Source organism: Eschrichtius robustus, chromosome 8 (genome assembly GCF_028021215.1).
Source record: "Eschrichtius robustus isolate mEscRob2 chromosome 8, mEscRob2.pri, whole genome shotgun sequence".
Classification (NCBI taxonomy): domain Eukaryota; kingdom Metazoa; phylum Chordata; class Mammalia; order Artiodactyla; family Eschrichtiidae; genus Eschrichtius; species Eschrichtius robustus.
The window spans coordinates 113,997,593-114,017,421 of NC_090831.1; the positions used below are offsets into that span (position 1 = coordinate 113,997,593).

The 19,829-nt window shown below is 40.7% G+C and overlaps 1 protein-coding gene across 2 annotated transcripts in view; it reads right to left on the reverse strand.

Moving 5' to 3' along the window:
• The window catches only part of PTN (pleiotrophin), a 97,044-nt gene extending 85,162 nt beyond the window's left edge, over nucleotides 1-11,882 (reverse strand). For both annotated transcript variants that reach the window (XM_068550114.1, XM_068550113.1), the window contains exon 1: nucleotides 11,619-11,882. The gene's annotated coding sequence lies outside the window, so the exon portion shown is untranslated. The remainder of the gene's footprint in view (nucleotides 1-11,618) is intronic.
• Nucleotides 11,883-19,829: the final 7,947 nt, after the last annotated feature.

Consider the following 19,829-nt stretch of genomic DNA (forward strand, 5'->3'; position numbering starts at 1 on the left):
AACCGATGCTTGAGAAAGCAATGGAGAATAAAACAATATGCAGTCAAAAAGGTCTGGTCTGATAACAGGATCCTTGTCCAAGAGAGTGTATTCTCTAGATCATAGTGAGGTAGAAATAAAATACATAGCATGAGAGCATATTCCTGGACACAGGAAAGAGGGAGAAGGAAGGGATTGGACCAGAATATCTTCAGATACTCACTGGGCCCTTGTCATAGAACAGTGGGGTGGAAGTGGAAGAGTGTGATGTTTAGGAGCTTTGTGGTTAGATATATTTGATCTACAATCTCAGTTCTGCCTCTTACTACCTCGTGACCTTGGACAAGTTACTTAACCATTCAGAGACTCGGTTGCTATTGTTAGTCATGTTGGGGAATTGTGCTCAGAAAGGAAAAAGGAGGGAAATGCTAAGAAAAGAAAGCAAGGTCTTCAGCTTCCAGAAGTAGCTAGTGATGGAGGATGACGGCTCCTCCCTGGCCCTGGCAGTTCCTAGGAACAGAGCCTCAGAGGCACTGGCAGCTTCTGAACTTTGACCTACTGCCATGTGTCCCCAGAGCACATCAAGGGAAACTAGGGATGCCCATGGCCAGCATGAAGCCTGGATACAAGATGTCTTCATACAACAGCAGGAGCTGGGACTCCTGCACATTGATAATGGAAACATCCCTGAGTATGAAAGACGGAGCAGAAAAGCTAGAGATGCCAAAGAAAACGATTGCTCACATCACAGTTTTTGGTTAGGGCAGCCAGTTAACGTTAAATCTTGCCAGGGTTGGTGGAGATTGCAGGAGAGAGGGGAAATTGAGTAGGAACTAGGTGAAAGGTTATCTTAATTCTATGCAATGATAAACATGAACTGAGTACCTACTATGTGCCATTTGTTATTTGGGTAGTGGTGACGTGAAAGAACTAGAAACAACTGTCTAGCAGTACAGTATAGAACAGAGAGGTTCAGTGAGAAGATGCAGGACCACTGAAACTCAGAATTAATATAGTGACTTCCTTTAAATACAAAGGGTAGACAATCCAAAATGATTTAATAATTGAAGCATCTTCATATGGAGACCTACAAATGGAAATAAAATCAGTTAGATGCTATCTTGAGGAATCTATTATAAGATCTGCAGATTTACTTCAGGAAACACCAGTCAATATTTCCATGTCTTATCCTTTCTAGGATGTACCTTAATGTCCCTCACTTGCACATGGCACTCCTCATTGGGTATGTCCACATCCTCATTTCAGTAAAAGTCAAATTTATCAGTTGAGCCACAGTCCCATAATTTCTCCATTTCCACCTTCTGGGAGAGAATTTTTTTACTTGCTCCTTAAAGCCTTACTAACTGTCCTGCACTCACCTGTCACATTTCTCACCTCTTCCAGTTCAGAGGTTCCTGGCCTCCCCACAGGAACTCCAATCTCACTGCAGCATTAGGAGTCATAGTAGACACAAATATTTGAACATTCTCATAGTAGACACAAATATTTGAACGTGTGATTTTGCTTAAATTCCACCAAGAATAGAGATAAGCAATCCCATGTCACATTAGATGAGTAGTGAAATCTATTCCCTTTTGAGGAAAACAGCCCCTAATACTTAGGCTGATCTTCCTCACCAAAGAAACATTAAAATCACCTTAAGAGGAATGGTCACACCTTCCTCTGTTCTGTACTTATTTTCAATAGTTGCTCAAGTTCCAATAGATGATGATAAATCTGGCTATACCTTGGTATGGACTTGGAAGTTAGACAAGGAAAGGGGTCAATTTGAGATGGGAAGGAGGCAAGGAAATAATATTTGTTCTTCAAAATAAAATTAAACAATTTTTAATAGAAATGCCAAAGTCTAAACTTTTTTTCTGATTTCAACAAGATATTTAACGTTACACATTAGAGGTGGCAAATGGAAGTCAGGGTAGAAAACTAACCCAGGAAGCTAACTAGTGTGTGTGTAGCTAAGCCCTGGGCCTGGAGGGATCCTGCTGTGCCCATGAAAGGGAGCCTCTGGGTCTTTTCCTTGGTCTCCTTTCATGATGCCCCCGCAAGAGTGGGGGAGATATGAATGGAAACAATGGGGTGGAGAGTGTAAACTTTATGGATGAGTTGACTCCAGTGACCAGGTTGTCTAAGTCATGGCCCTGAATCCAAGATTGCTCAAGTCCTATTTGAGGCAGCAACTCTTCACTAGAACAACTGATTCTGTTTTGCCTTCAAATACTTCCTCTGAGAGGAACGAGGAGGGGACAGGCTGGTCCCTGTCCTGGAATGACTTCATGGCATTTTTATACTAAGAGGCATGTAGAGCTTAGGAGCTTTAGAAAGCAAACAAGACAAATCCACTGGAGAGAAATCTCCTAACGAACCCCACCAGAGCCAGATGGGCCAAAAGGGCCCAAAGAGAGTTGCCGAGCAGTTCATCTGGAGTGGAGGAAACCTCAGCGCTATCTAGCAGAGTTTTCTGTGAGGTCTGAAGCTCCTCTCCCCAAGCTCATGCTTGGCTTCTGTCTATCAGATTTTTGGATGTTTTCCCTAAGGTCTCAGTTCAAGTCCACTTCTATTTCTTTTGTCTTCTTGGTTCTGCTGCCTTTGAAGTTAACTGCTCTCATTTTAACCTCTTGCAAGAGAACATCACTGGATGAGATGTTGGAAACCCACAGCTAGCTTGCTTTTAGGAAATGTGGATCTAGTTAGAGAGAAGTTGGTGGAAATCCACCTCTACCCACTTATTCCTGCTAAATTGCTTTTGATCTGTTTCTCCAAACCAAATTCATTTATGACAGCCTTGAAGTACATCTTCAAATCCCCAGATATCATATATCAGAGGGCAAACTCTGTGATCCCTAACCATCAGACTCAAACCACTGTTTTAAAAGGCTAGAAATCATTTCAGGCTCAAGTTGGTGGGAATCCCAATACTGGCATAGACAATAAAAGCTTTCCACCCCTCCTCTACAAACAAGAGTGCGGTTGACAAACCCAAATTTGATCTGACTCACTTTAAACTAGAGCCAATCTGTACACTATTCATTCCAAATAATAATAGAGCAAATAAATAATTCCCCAAAGGGTGTCAAGCCCTGGAGTGACGTGCATCAAAGAGGTTTGCTGCCCCTGCAAGTTTACCCACGTGCAGTGCATTAGGCCCTCTCTTCTTAGCCCAGAGCAGCTCAGAAGTTCCCCAGGCTTCTGGGACCTGCTAAGGGGGTGAGATTGGACCTGGGTGGGATCAGGCAGCTGTGGCTTCCCTGGGGAGACTTTTACCCCTGGATATGTATCCGGAAGGGTCCTCAAGGTTAAGAATGGAAGATAATGTTTACTCAGCTTGACCTTTAATTTGTACACACTAAGGTCCACAAGATTATCTGTTGCATCTAAACAGCACATCCTTTGCTGGGAGAAAGATTTTTTGTTTGCTTCATGGGATTATGTTTGTTTGTTTGCATTTTTCTATTTCCAACTTTTTAATGAGAGTCCATCAGATTAATTTACTAAGCTTTTTTTATGATTCAAATTTACCCATGTCAAGCTAAATAAATTGAATTTCCATCTTAATTGGCCCACTTAGTAGAAACAAATGCACATGTTAATGTGTGGAAAGCTATAAACATATAGCATACATCGATTACTATGTTGATCTAAAAAGCAGGACACACAATTATTTGTACAACTATTTTCAAAGGTTAAATCAGAAAAACTATAAAAGTGTATCAGAGTGTTAATAGTGATGTCCATTTTGAGCAGGATTATAAGTCATTTTTTTTCCTTCTTCATAACTTTAAAAATTTTAATATCTTGTAGCATGGACATTTTTCTAGAATGAGAAAAAATAATGTGTTTCTCCAGGTATATATTTGTGTTTTCCTAATAACAAACATAATAATGAAAAAACCCTTATTGTTTTTCACATCATTAAAATTAATCAAACTTTTCACAAGTTTGAAATGAATTGAGCTGTATGTAAGATTCTGCATTTTGCCAGAGGCATTGAATTGAACAGTTAACTATATATTGTAATCAAGAAAAGAGGATGCGAAGAAAGGCTTTATATTATTGTTTCAAAACTTAAGTACCTCCACCAGTTAAAATAACGTAATAAACTCCTTGCTTTCTTTCCTATAGCAGCTTCAGGCTTCCTCATTTGATCATCATGGACCATATCTAAAGAAATATACTGTACCCAGAAGGCAACATTATTTTATAGAAAATATTTTTTGAAGAACTAAATTGGCCCTTGCATAAGATTCTCCAAAGCTGCAGGATATTTTTTTAAGCCAAAGTTCCAACTTCTGACTTAACGTGGACACCCCATCTGGCCAACTGGAAGATGCCCAGTGGAAGCCTTCGGATGTTCTAATGCTCAGAAATGAAGGCCACTAGGTGTTACAACTTGAGCGATGATTCTCTGCTGTGGGGAGCAATCATCCCATGGGCAGGTGTAGAACAGGCCATATTATTAGCAAATAAGGAAGGCCATAATGAAAACATTATTTTAAAGTTTTACATGGTCTCCATTTGTTTTATCCTGAGTGAAGACTTTCTCTGTTACCTAAGATTGTCACTGAGATATGTTCCTTACTGATCGAATCTGGACTCTGAGGCAAGAGCCCTTGGCTCCTTCCTCAGGCAGCCCAGCGTCTCCCAGGAAGCCACACAGATGGATGGTCCCTGCTCTACTTCCCTTATGGTGTGGAAGGGCACATCCAAGGGAAAAACAGATGTTCAAACCTTAAATAAGAGAATACTCTAGCATTCAGAAAGCGTATTACATTCCATCCTTCTCATCGTAAGAATGAAGTTTCCTAAACACTATTACGACGGCAGTGTTTGGCTCACTTACACCCTCGCAGGGGAAGGCTCCAGAAGAAACACCGGTAAGAGGCCTGAGATCACACCTGGCAAAGGGCCTTGTATTCTTTTTTTTTTCTTTTAATTTATTTATTTTTGGCTGTGTTGGGTCTTCGTTTCTGTGTGAGGGCTTCCTCCAGTTGCGGCAAGCAGGGGCCCTTCTTCATCGTGGTGCGCGGGCCTCTCGCTATCGCGGCCTCTCTTGTTGCGGAGCGCAGGCTCCAGACGCGCAGGCTCAGTAGTTGTGGCTCACGGGCCTAGTTGCTCCACGGCATGTGGGATCTTCCCAGACCAGGGCTCGAACCCGTGTCCCCTGCATTGGCAGGCAGATTCTCAACCACTGCGCCACCAGGGAAGCCCGGGCCTTGTATTCTTAAGGGGCTCAGTCAAGTCAATAGCAATTCGGATGGTGACTGCAAATTTCTTTTATAAATAATCCAACATTGTAAATATGACTTGCACATGGAGATACAGGAGTGATCAGCTTTTGCACATAGTAGGAAGTGTTATTGTCAATGACCTTCGTTGTGTGTTTCAAGCTATGCATGTCATGATTAGAGAGTTCTGATTTCTCGCCTGCTCTCCCAATTTATAGAACTAAACACTAGTGACTGGTCACTCAAAGTGAGGTCCCCAGGCCAGCAGCTGCTATCGCCAGGGAGCTTGTTAGAAAGGCAGACCCTGAGAGTCCACCAGAGACCTACTGAATCAGAATCGCATTTTAGCAAGATCTCTAGGTGACTGATATGCACATTGAAGTGTGAGAAGCACAGCTATAGTATAAACAAAGTGTTGCTAATCAATTGTAAAAACCTAAATTTAGTGAGAATAACCGATTGAAATTTTTGGTATGCATCCTTTACAACTCTTAGGAAGCCCTATAACGTAATATTTAGTAAAACAATTCATAACCATTTTAGTTTAACCTTTTCTAGAATTGTCTACTCACTTTTTTTTTTCACTCTTACTCCGACTTCCTTTTCTTCACACCTGTCACACATCTTTCCTCCTACTCACTTCATCTGGTCAAACTTACCTTTCAGCATCTTAGGCAATCTCTAGGGGTGCTGAGAAAATGATAATGGCAAGCAGCAGAACTGGGGACAGAGACAGGCAGAGCTGGCCCCACTGATTTTATTAACAGTAGCTTATGTTTAGTGTAGCAGTTTACAGTTTATAAACCGTGCATTGTTACGATTTACCTTTACCACCAGCCCATGAGGTAGGCAAAGCGTCTATCATCACCATCATCATCAACATCATCACCATCTTACAGATGAAAACCCTGAGGTTCCAGGAGATACAGGGACATACTCAGCATCAGGCAGAACTGCGATGAGATAAATGCAGGCTCCTGAATCCAAACCTGAACTCTTTCCTCTGAGCTGACGGCTCCACGGTGGCAGCAGGGCCAGAGCACATGGCTATGGGTGTCACCAACATCAGCAATGAGATGGCTGCGCCTTGGCTTGGGAGTGCCCTGTATGCAAAATGCTCTCCTAGACGCTATAGGAAAGGCCAAGGTCAACAGTCTGATGTGGGGACCTTACATGTCAAATTCCCTGGGGCCTGGAGCACAATCACATGTTCCGTGTGTTTGTTTTCAGAAGGGGTTTTGGATCTGCATTTAGAGAGAACAGTCTGAGACTATAGAGGGCAGAAGCATTTCAAGAAGAAGAAAGTCTCACCTAGGTCTCTGTTTGTTTTCTCATGCCAGCTGGACATGAGAAATAAAGCAGTGGGGGAGGGAAAGCAAGGGTGGACCTTCCTGGTGGGGGCAGGGCTGCATCCCCACAATCAGCATTTCCATTATCCTCATCATATACTCCGTAGCAGTCAGACTCTGGGTTCTGTCCTTCACACTCATTTTCTAGGTTAATATTCATGTCAATCCTAGGAGGTATTAGTGCTGTCATCTTAGGGATAAGGAAATTGAAGCAAGAAAGACTACAATATTCGCTAATGGTCACATAGCTAGTAAGAAGCGTAGCTGTGGTTACCTTGATTTCTTTAAACTCAGAGCTCAAATATTGGAGCATTACAGCTAATGTTTCTAATACATCACCTGCATCCAGGTGCCCTGTCACATGTCCATCTTCCTTGACTCCACCTCTCAAATCAGAATCTCTGGGGATGGGCTCCAGGCATCTGGGTGCTAAGACATGACTCCAGTTATTCTGATAAACACCGAAGAAAGGAAACCACTACGCTGGGTGATTTGGCCGCTTACTGCACATACACTGGAGTTTAGGTTTGACATGAGAGGCAACTGAGAAAGAAAATTAATTAGTCAGAGGAAGATATGGCATTATATTATAGAGGAGAAAAAAATATCCAAACTAGGAATTTTAAGATCTTTTAAGATCGTCAAGATTCTTGTATTAAATAATGGGGTCATCTTAACCTCTTTACATTTGTATCCTTATCAATTAAAAAAAAATCCTGTCCAGCCTACGTAAGTAGAATTGTTATGAAAATATGATGAGAAAATCAATGTTATTAGTTCTGAAAAGCAAAGGCCTATGCCACAATGAAGTTATGATGAAAATAATGTCCCAAGTGTTCAGTCTTAAGGCTTTGAAGAACACAGTTTGTTAAAGAAGAGGTAAGGTTTCCTTCTCCATTATGGAGGTGAGTCAGAGACCATGCAAGGTCGAGAGCCTTAAAATGAACAAGGTGAAATATGATTAGGAAGACACTCCAGAGAACTGGCAGACCTATATGATGTTTGCAATAAAGGAGGTAGAGGAAAAGACAGGAGAGCCTTCTTCTAGAGGTTCAAGGTTGAGAATGGGGTGCTTGGGTTTAAACAGGAAATTGGTACCAGGTGATGTATAGAGGGATTGAGTATAGAAGGCAGTCAAGGTCATTGGAACATGAGGAAGAGCAGAGAAAATGGTATTCAGAGTCATTTACTTATTTTTTCGCTCATTCATCAGACATTTATTGGGCATTTCAATGGTCTCACTCTAGATATTCTAGGGTTCTGGAGAGGAATGAGAGAGTCCCTGCCTTCTAGGGGTGCATGGTCTGGGTGGGGTGGAGCTGGTGGTAAAAGTGAGTAATTCCAAGAGGTAAACGATGTGCTTTTCCAGTTTTGGCGCTGCTGGGAAAGGAGGAACTGAAGTCGCCAGAAGGGTGGGTGGAGGGGAGAATTAGAGCGCCACCTAGAGGGAGGATTTGCCTGGGAAAACCCTCCCTTGGCGCCGTTAATCTCAGGTTCATTCTGTTTCACCCAAATTCCACAGCTGAAGGTAGAGGACTTGCTATCGTTCCCTCCATGTCTGTGATTTCATCGAAGGACAGTCATCCCATATCTCAGTATAAAAAGTGGAAGAAGTGGGAATAAGAGATGAGAGGTACAGAATGCTACTTGTGCCTTACAATGATGTTTTGGTTTTTATTAAGCACAATTCTTAGAATTAAGAGCCCAAGTGTCAGTTACTATGACTTACTTCATTCAAGATTAACATGTAACAATAGATTTTTTTCACTAACTATGAAGTTTCAGAATCTAAGAACTCTGCTTTTAGGAAACTCATTATGATGATGTCTTTATTTGACATGTCACTTTATCTAAACCTACTATGAAGAAATGGCTCCAAAATAAAGCCCAGTAGAAAAAATTAAATTATTTCTCAAAATATCTTAAGCATGAACTATTCACTGTATTCCCTGCTTACTTTGAAGAAATAGGGATTTGTGGTGAATGTGATCTACATAATCAAATCTGCAATATTACCATAATTATAATGCCCTCTGATAACGTTACGTTATAGTTATCCTTCTAAACCACAGAAATCTTAACTTGTCATTTACCAAATACTAAAATAGGGAGGAACAAAAGGCTTGTTATATTTGACAATCTAGAAAGGTCGTATGACACCTGTGCCATGTGGAAAACTATGCCACATACAAGACTGGCAAGAAGTGCATGGAAAAATGGCCCAGTGGATGGAAAATTGAATGGGCCATAAACATCAAGAATGGAGAACTTTCCAAAGTGAGGCTGTGGCCCAAATTCCACTCAAGCCAATTGACTCTGGAAGGAAAAAAGCTGGCCCAGCTTGTAAAAAGAAGCTCCACTCAGCATTCAAACAAGGGCTGTTGGGAGGCCTGATTCACCTGATGCTTAAAGATGAGCATCTCTTTAAACGGGACTGACCTGCACTCAGGTGTAAACCAGCTTGCTCCCTGATCACCCCGGGTTGTCTCGGTTTAGGCATTACCTTTAGGAGGGAAGTCAAGGTCAGCCATCCCATTCACTATGTCCCATGTTAAAAAGTGTAAGTGTTGGGAGAACTGGAATATATAATCTGAATTCTAACTACTGGCCCTCAATCCACCATCAACTCATACACCATTTCGAACAAGCCACCCAAACTCTGTCTCCTGAGAAACTTTTGAATGGTAATAAAATACCACATGACAAATAAGAATATGATCAGAATTCACATGAGAATGTCATTTAAATAAGAAAGCAAGAGTATCTTCAAAAGGAAAAAAAATATTTAAACCCAAAATACTTAATTTCTAAGATTGATTTTATTGATAAAAGTGATTAAATTATTTGGGGACCTTATTTCTCTCACGTTATTTCCAATGATCAGGTTCTGTGAAAATTCAAACCAGGCCAACTAGCTTTTCTAGAGTAAAAACATCAAAAATGTTCATTAAAAAATGTGGGTTCTGCCACATATTGCTATGTGTGAAGACTAAATAGATACATGGAAATTTTCAATAAATCAGTAAATTTATTATACCCAATACCATGAAAAGAGGTCTAGGAGACCACAAAGTTATGTATTATAAACATAATATATTGTACTAGAAATATTTTAAATATATGTTATCATTCTCATTCTATATAATACCCCATTGAAAAGTCAGATAATAAAAAGTCACATATTAACTGTAGTTTCTTTTCTCTCACACTCTAGCTTTGAAAATATAATACATTTGTACCGACAAGCAAACATCTGGAACACAGCACCTAATGCATTAAGTATGGCTTCAGGTGGGTGTTCCTTATAGAGGCCTTTCCCTAAATGATAAAAAAAAAAAACGTCCTAAAAGAGGCCTGGGAACAGGAGGAGATGAAAGATCAACTTCTACAGATTTAAAGTACAATTAGAGAATCAAAAGCACCAAAGTTTCTTAAAGCACAAAATAATGGTATTAGAGGTTTTTTTCACAACATAATTTTTAAAAAGCCAATCCTCTAATTTAAATGAGAAAGTACAAATATTGCCACTCTGAAATAACTCATGTCCCAAAGGGAGAAAAAAAGAAAATATCCACTCTAATTTCCTTTGAATTTAACTGGACTATAAATTTTTTTTTAATGATTTGGTCTTTAGAATGCATAATTTACTTAAAAAGGAACATAATGAAGATGGAAAATAGAAACTTTATTTTCTACGCTGGGAGACACCTCTTTTGTTTCACTCCCATTACCTTTCAATATTTCAAATATCAGTTCATCCCCAGATGGTCATGGGGCTAAAAAGGGCTTCGCTGTTTCGTCAACTCCACATTTGCCTGAGATTGTGAAATTGCTTCGTTATTAGCTCGAAAGCTCCTCTTGATAGTTCCTGGATCTCCTCCCAGGCCCTTCCCTCCAACACACACCCGTAGGTCACCTTTCTCAAGTTGTTAAAGCAAAATGCCTAAATAACCCTCCAGATGAAAACAAAAGATGCCGAAAGACTGGAACTTTGATTTCTCTCGAATTGTTCATTCTCCCCAACCGTCACCTCACCCACCCCTCCCCACGTGCCACTCCTACTTTTTCAATGTATCCCCCAGACTTGTAGAGCAGCTGTTAACAGAGGTAGGGGTGAGTTAACAGGAGTGTAAATAAACTCAGCGTGTGTTCTGGTGTTCCTGCGTGTTGTGTTAAAGAAAAAGGTGTGTGTGTGTGTCTGTGTGCGTGTGTGTGTTGAAGAGAGAGCAAGTTTTATGTTCTGTATGTTAAGTAGAGAAAGGAAGGAGTTGAATACATTCCTCTCTTTTAAAATATTTTAACTTATTAGAAACATCAACTCAGAAACTAAGAATCTAGCAGATTGGTAATTAATATACCCTAGCTTTATGTGGGTGAAATGAAAAGTTCAAGTGTCTCTGTACAGGGCAGTTCTTAAAATTATTCAAATGAGAAATGGGATTCAAGGTGTGTCTTTTAAACTTTGGACGTAACCATTTCTAGAACCATTCCTGGGCTGGCAGGCAGGACAAGGAGTGGCCGGATGCTCTGCGAGGGACCCTCAAGGTCAGCTGGCACTGGGAGGCACAAGCCCCCGCTTGGTACCTAGAAACGCCAGCGAAGGCGCATCAGCTGGCAAGCCCTGGGGCAACCCGGGAAGCTGGGGAAGGATGGGAAAATGAACCCCGCTTGCTCAGGCTGCCTGACTTTCTCTCTCTTCTCTACCCAGCCGCAGACACACCTACTAAGGTTTTACAAAGAGCCAAAGCCCCTGCATGTTCTCCATTCCGCTGGAAGCAGGAACACGGTCCAAATGCGCACATAACATCACAAAAGCTTCTTTCCTTCCACCCATCTATGGGCACCCTGACCATCCTGACCAGACGCCCCCAAAATATGCCTCTGGAGCAAATCAGTTTTGAAAGCAGCCGCACCAGCAGAGACACCAGCAGCCTCTCTCCCACTCTCTCTCCCACAATCATCCGCGGGCACCCAGAAAAGTGGCGGAGGATGAAGGGGAAGTCGATCGGAGACCCCTCGGGGGAACCGCGCCTTCCCTTCCACTTACTCGGAGTTGCGAACGTGCCGCGTGCGCTCAGGCTGCCTTTGTTGGTCGGGGCGAGGTTTTCTGCCCGGAGTCCAGGTACCCGAGGCACTGCTGCTCGCGGCCGCGCCTGCTCCCTGCCTCCGGCACGCACGGTGACTCGCTGGTCTCTTTCTTCCCCTCTCCCCACTTTGGCTTCTCCTCTGCTCTGCGGCTCCCTTGGCGGGATTTTCGGACTGGAAGGCGGGGGACCAGACAGATCCTGCCTCGGAGTGGAGCACGCCCTGCCGGGGAGGGGACGGAAGGGAAATGGAGAGTGGGAGGGAGGAGAGGAGCTGGCAGGGAGAATACGAGGGCCGGGCGAGGGGGGAGCGCGCCTTTCCCTCGAGAGCTGATTGGGAAACTTATTAAAAGCAGGGTCCTCCAGGGGCAGTATCTTCCCACCCGCGCCAGCACGCGGATTTGAACCCAGAGGCCAGAGGATGAAGCACTGTTTCGTTTTTAGCAGAGACAGATGCAGTATCTCTTTCCCAAACTTTGTGCATGACCTCTTCTTTAGGTGGGTGCGTACGCCAGTTGATCAAGTAGCGCATCTTAAATGGACAACTGATGGCATCTTAAACTACAGTTTGGGCCCCCGGAGATTCTTTTTAAATGATATTCAGGGTGGAAAAGCAGTCTTCAAGACCAGCTCTCATTTGTCCCCACGCCTATCGCCCTCCCCCCGCACAGCTTCAGTCACTTTAGCTGTCAGTCCCATCCCACCTGCGCGTCACCATGTGTGCAAAGGACTTTTTTGCTCCTGTCACAGAGTGACAGATGTCTGAAAGTTCCCAATTAAATGCCACTTTCCTTTAGGGGGCTCTTTCCTTTCCTGGCTTCCTTGGTGCATTTAGTGACCTATTTAGTGACATGTCTTTGACACCCAAGAATTTAGGGGATTAAGGAACGGAGCTCGAACTCCTCGAGGTTTGTAAAACTCAGAGGCTGGGCTTCCTGGAATTACAGGAAGACAGACACAGCTGTGTCTTTCTGGAATTACATTTTTCTTCGAATGAGGAAAGAAGCTAAGGTAATATACCTAGGATTGTTTAAGTAACACATAGATGAGTATCTGTGATCTAGATGAAAGTATTGCGCAAAAATGATTAAGTATAAAACAAATTTACCCAAACATTCTCAGAAAGGAAATTTTGAGGTTCTCCTCCGCTCATGCATTTTTTCCTGCTCTTCGTCTTGCTCCTTTTACTTCCTTTCAGCTTATCATTTGATGGCGCCCACCCCAAATGTGGTTGCAAAATATACTTCCATTTCCTATAGTTCTGAGGTAACATCCTTTTAATTCAGTTTGATAAATATCTATTAAGTGCCTTATATAACTTTTTTATTAATTTTTATTGGAGTATAATTGCTTTACAATGTTGTGTTCGTTTCTGCTGCACAGCAAAGTGAATTAGTTTTATATATATATATATATAACCCCCCTCTTTTTTAGATTTCCTTCCCATTTAAGTCACCACAGAGCATTGAGCGGAGTTCCCTGTGCTATACAGTAGGTTCTCATTAGTTATCTATTTTATACATAGTAGTGTATATATGTCAATCCCCATCTCCCAATTCACTCCACCCCCCTCCCTGCTTGGTTTCCATAAGTTTGTTCTCTACATCTGTGTCTCTATTTCTGCTTTGCAAGTAAGTTCACCTGTACCGTTTTTCTATATTCCACATGTTAGCGATAGTATACCATATTTGTTTTCCTCTTCCTGACTTACTTCACTCTGTATGACAGTCTCTAGGTCTATCCACGTCTCTGCAAATGGCACTATTTCGTTCCTTTTTATTGCCAAGTAATATTCCATTGTATATACGTACCACATCTTTATCCATTCCTCTGTTGATGGACATTTAGGTTGCTTCCATGTCCTGGCTGTTGTAAATAGTGCTGCAATGAACGCTGGGGTGCATGTATCTTTTTGGATTATGGTTTTCTCTGGGTATTTGCCCAGGAGTGGGATTGCAGGGTCATACAGTGGTTCTATTTTTAGTTTTTTGAGGAACCTCCGTACTGTTCTCCATAGTGGCTGCACCAATTTACATTCCCACCAACAGTGTAGGAGCGTTCCCTTTTCTGCACACCTTCTCCAGCATTTATTGTTTGTAGATTTTTTGCTGATGGCCTAAGTGCCTTATATAACTCTTAAAATTTACATGTACTTTGAACTCAACCTAAACCCCAAAATAAGAAGCATTGTTTTGTGGGAAGTAGTTCTTAGGGACCTAGGAACTCTGACGGCTATGTAAACAAGTGTACCATGGTGGAGCTGGGTGGGGACAAAGAGCTGTCTCTACAAGCAGTGCTTTGAATCAGTCAATCAATCCATCCATTTCTTCAAAAGCAGAGGCATCAGACATTCACTTATACACCTCTAGTCTATCCCCATAACCAAACTCTCCATACACCTGCCACACACCATCCTCAAATGAAATAAATGACTAAGGAACTATCTTCTTTCTACACACAGACTTCCTGTTGCCTGTTTCCCTTTTGTGATCCCATTTACCCAATGAAATACAGCAATGTTTGTTTTAATCTGATTTTACCTGTATAAATTGTGGAGGAATGGACATTATCACTTTTTATTATTATTTTTCCCAGACCCTTTACTGAAAGAGAATTCTCCATATTCACTCTCACTACATAGGGGTGAAATTTCCAGGCCATTAAACAAGGAGTTATCCATTTTCTCTACCTTCTTAAATATTATCTTAACGTCTACAAATGTAACATGTCGCTACCAGTTATTATGGTGCTTATCTATAAGGTTGATAAAATAAGCATGAGATCCCCACGATTTCCACTCCATTACATGTGTTATATCAAAAATATAACCCTTTATTCAAATAGGAACATATGAAAATTATTTACATGAGTGGTTCTCAACCAGGAGCAATTTTGCCTTCAAGTGAACATTTGGCAATGACTGGAGAGGTTTTTGGTTGTCACAGCTTAGGGGAGGGGTTGTTACTGGTATGTAGTGAGTAGAGGCCAGGGATGCCGCTAAACATCCTACAATGCACCAGACAGCTCCCACAGCAGAGAATTATTTGGCCTGAAATGTTAATAGAGCTGACCTTGAGAAACCCTGACAAACATTATTAACCATTGCATTTTTTTAATTTAAAAAAATTTTATTTATTTTTACTTTTTTATTGTGGTAAAATATACAATGATTTTCAAGTGTACAGCTCTCTGGCATTATGTACACTCACATTGTTCTACGATCATCACCACCATGCTTCCCAGGCTCTTAATGAGAGGTGATAATGGCTGGAAGGGGCCATAATTACCATTTTTAACCACTGTATTTTAAAAATATAAAGGAAGATTAAAGAGAGTCTCCTTTTTTTTTTTTTTTTTAATTTATTTATTTTGTTTATTTATTTTTGGCTGTGTTGGGTCTTTGTTGCTGGGCGCGGGCTTTCTCTAGTTGCGGTGAGCGGGGGCTATTCTTCATTGCAGTGTGCGGGCTTCTCATTGCGGTGGCTTCTCTCGTTGTGGAGCACGGGCTCTGGGCACGCAGGCTTCAGTAGTTGCAGCACGTGGGCTCAGTAGTTGTGGCTCACGGGCTCTAGAGAGCACAGGCTCAGTAGTTGTGGCTTAGCCGCTCCACGGCATGTGGGATCTTCCCGGACCAGGGATCGAACCCGTGTCCCCTGCCTTGGCAGGCGGATTCTCAACCACTGTGCCACCAGGGAAGCCCGAGAGTTTCTTTTTAAGAAATAGAAGTCTATGAGATTGATATTAGCCCAGCATGTACACCAAAGTTTAAGAAGAAGATGTTTTCTAATGCACTCTAAAATGTGCAGCTTCAACGTCTTCCTGTGTCACAGTCATGGGTCTGTTGATCTAAGATTTCAAGTCATTTCATTTATTTAGCTGACATTCTCTGAGCACTTAAGTTTTTGAGTGAATAGAGCCATGGACAAAAACAGATGAAAATCCCTACTCTCATACAGCTTACATTTTTGTTTATATAAATAAACAGGCAAATGAAATTAATTAAGGAATTAAATTTTTTTAAGGATGTGATAAGTGCCATGGAAAAAAAGACCGTGAAGGAAGATGAAATCATCAATTTGGGGGAGGAAAAACTTTCTGGGGCGAAATGTGAGTGAAGACTTAAAAGAGGTGAGGGAGCTGACTAAGCAAATACTGGGGAGAAGGACCTCCAGACAAAGATCAGCAAATTCAAAGATCTGACTTTGCCGGATGTGATAGAGGACCAGTGAGGAGGTCACTGGGGCAGGAACGTAGTGCATGGAGGTGAGGAAAGTAACAAGCCAGATCGTGCAAGGCCTGTGTCCACCGCAAGGACACAGGAATTCCACTTTTATTCTGAATGAGGTGGGAAGCCGTGAAGAGGGGCAGAACGGGACTCTGGTCCAACAGGGTCTCTCTGCTGTGTTGAATGGACCACATGAGGGCAAAGGTGGAAGCAGAGATCCCAGTTAGGAGGCTACAGCAGTAATCCACTGTCCAGACTTCTTCCGCGTGTCCCTGTTTCTCGTGAAGAATAACTAACCCCAAACTTACCCTTTCATACTTTCTCTGCCCCCAAAAGCGCCTGTCAGCAGTCACCTTGGTTTGCTCGTGTCAGTTCCCAGCCTCTCCAGGGGTAATTAATGAGCCCCGTGCATGGGTGTTACCAGGCTAAAATATAACTACATGCAAGATGATTTGAAGTCATAGACATTATAACGTGTCCTAAGGGTGTTTTGAAAATGAGGCCGCTGATTCTGCAGTGACAAGTACAAGGAGAAGTGTGATCAACATGAAGTTAAAAAATGTGAAGGAACCTGCTGAAAACTTGGCCAGCACGTCTCCTGGATTGCCTGCTTGGCAGGATGTTTAGATTCTTGATTACCACCCTGAGTTCTTCAATATGGCTAGAATGCAAAAGGACAATTCATCATGCCCTCAGTTTGACAGAAGTCCCATTAATACATTTCTCATCCTCTCTCTGGAATAGTTGAAAGGTAATTTTTTTAAAAACCTTTTATTTTTTGTTCCCTGCAACTATATTACAAAACTTACTTCAATTTCAGGTAATTTTTTAAATGATTTTGCTGTTTTTTGATAAGAAAACAGAAAACTCAACTAAGAAGGGCTTAAGTAATTCAGGAATTTATCTCACAAACAACACAGGTTGGTAGACAGTGTTTTAAAGTCTTCAAGGACCCAGGTCTTTCCATCTTTTGACTCTTTTGACTCATCTCCAATTTGTGAACCAAGTCTCTTCAATATGGGGTCAGGGAGCTTCAGGCATATGTGGCTTAAAATAAAGCCCAAACCCCAGTGGAGAATAGACCCCTAGTCACACAGCCATAAACTCTGCCAGCAAAAGGAAAAGGTGGAAAGGATTTGGGAAGCAACCCACAATGCCTGCTAGAATTTCTCCCTGAAATTTTATAAATGTGCACTTTAACACTCAGTCTCTTATGAATCTAAGTAGCTTGACTCAAGCCCCTCAATCTTGTCTTTCTTGTCAGGAACTGCTAAAAATCAAGGTTCTAAACTGGCAAAGCTGAGGAGAAGGACTTGGGCAGTGGCCTCCCCCACACTCATCCAGAAAATCAAGCCTGAAACACATAAAGGAGCTTGATCACACGTTACAAGAAAATAAAATCTACAGACCAATATCCATCATGAGCATGGCTGCAGAAGTCCTTAACAAATATCATCAAATCAATACTAGTAATGTAGAAAAAAATATAATACTGTACATAAATTGGATGATTATCCCTGGAATGCAAGTTTGGTTTTACATGTGAAAATCAAACAATAGAATTCACCATTTTAACAGATTAACTAGAGAAACAAAAGGAACACATTAAATATACAGGGAAAGAATTGGAAAAAATTCAACACCCATTCATGATAACAATTCACAGCAACTTAAGAATATAAATGAATATCGTTGTTCTGATAAGACATATCTGCAGAAAGCCTCCAGCTAATGTGATACTTAATAGTGAAAGTGAATGCTTTCCATCTAAGACTAGGAACAAGGCAGGAATGACCATTCTTACCACTTTTATTCGATATTATATTGGAGACATTAGTCAGTAAAATAAAGCCAGAAAATGAAAGAAAAATAATGAAAAGGAAGAAGTACAACTGCCTTTATTCTCATATGACATGAGTATGTACATAGAAAATTGTCAGGAATGCACAGAAAAGCTTCTAGAACTAAAAAGTGTCTTTAGCTGGATACAAATTATAAAAGTCAATTTTATGTCTATATTCTAGCAATGAACAATTGGAAAATGAAATATTAAAAAATACATATCAAAAGCATGAACTGCTTTGTGGGATAAATTTAACAAAACATGTCAAAGGCTTATACACTGCAAAACAACAAACATTTCTGATAAAAGTTATAGAACACCTAAAGAAATGGGAGAGATTCATTATGTTCATTGATTTGAAAATTTTAAATTGTTAGGATGAAATTCTCTCCATACTTATCTATAGATTAAATGCCATCCAAACCCAATCCCAAGAGGCTTTTTTATAGAAATTGACAAAGTGATACCAAAATTCCTATGGCAGTGCAAAGGATCTCAAATAGGCAAAACATTTTAAAAATATTTTTAATTAAAAAACCTTTTTTCCTTGAAGTATAGTTGATTTACGATATTATATTATTTTCAGGTGTACAACATACTGATTCAGTATTTTTAAAGATTATACTCCTTTTAAAGTTATTATAAAATAATAGCTAAATTTCCCCATGCTGTACAATATGTCCTTGTTGTTTATTTATTTTATACATAGTAATTTGTGTCTCTTAATCCCATACTCCTATCTCATCCCTCCCTCGCTCACTCTCTCCACTGGTAACCACTAGTTTGTTCTCGATATCTGTGAGTCTGTTTTTGTTTTGTTATATACGTTCTTTTGTTTTATTTTTTAGATTCCACATATGTGATAATATAAAGTATTTGTCTTTCTCTGTCTTAGTTCAATAAGCATAGGTCCACCTACATTGTTCCAAAGAGCAGAACTTCATTCTTTTTTATGACTGAGTAGTTTTCCATTGTGTGTGTGTGTGTGTGTGTGTGTGTGTGTGTGTGTGTGTGTGTATGCCACATCTTCTTTATCCATTCATCTGCTAATGGGCTCTTAGGTTCCTTCCATATCTTGTAAATAATGCTGCTGTGAAAATTGGGGTGCATGTATCTTTTCAAATTAGTGTTTTCATTTTCTTTGGATATATACCAAGCAGTGGAATTGCTGGATCATACAGTAGTTCTATTTTTAGTTTTTTGAGGAACCTCCATACTGTTCTCCACAGTGGCTGCACCAATTTACAATCCCACCAACAGTGTACTGGGGGTCTCTTTTCTCCATATCCTCACCAACATTTGTTATTTGTAGACTTTTTGATGACAGCCGTTTTGACAGGTGTGAGGTGATATCTCATTGTGGTTTTCATTTGCATTTATCTGATAATTAGCGATGTTGAACATTTCTTCATGTGCCTCTGGGCCATGTGTATATCTTCTTTGGAAAAATGTCTATCAAATAGGCAAAACATTTTTAGAAATAAAGAACAAATTTGGAAGACACACTGCTTAGTATCAAGTCTTACTGTAAAGTAAAAATAATCAAAATTATTGTTTAGTACTGGCATAAATATAGACTTATGGGTCAATGAAGAACAAAATCATCAATTCACAAATAGACTCAAATGTATTTTAGTGGAGAAAAGATGGTCTTTCCAACAAATGGTCCTGAAAGAACTGGATATCCACATGGAGAGAAATAAACTTTGACACCATAGAGAAAAATTAACTCCAAATAGACCTAAATGTAAAAGCAAATGCTATAGAATGTCTAGATAAATAGTAGGATAAAATCTTCGTTACTCTGGAGTAGGCAAAGTTTTCATAGATTGGACATAAATAGCATGAACTATTATTAAAACATTGAGAAATTGCACTTCATCAGAATTAAAATTTTGCTCTTTGAAAGCCATCATAAAAATAATGAGGCAATCCTGACAATGAAAATAAATACAGTTTTCCCTCAATATTTGCTGGAGAGATTTGTTCTATGACCCCCATGATACTAAAACCTACCCATGCTCAAGTCCCTTATATAAAGAGGCATAGTGCAGTTGGCCCTCTGTATCCATGGGTTCCACATCCTCAGATACAGGAGGGCCAGCT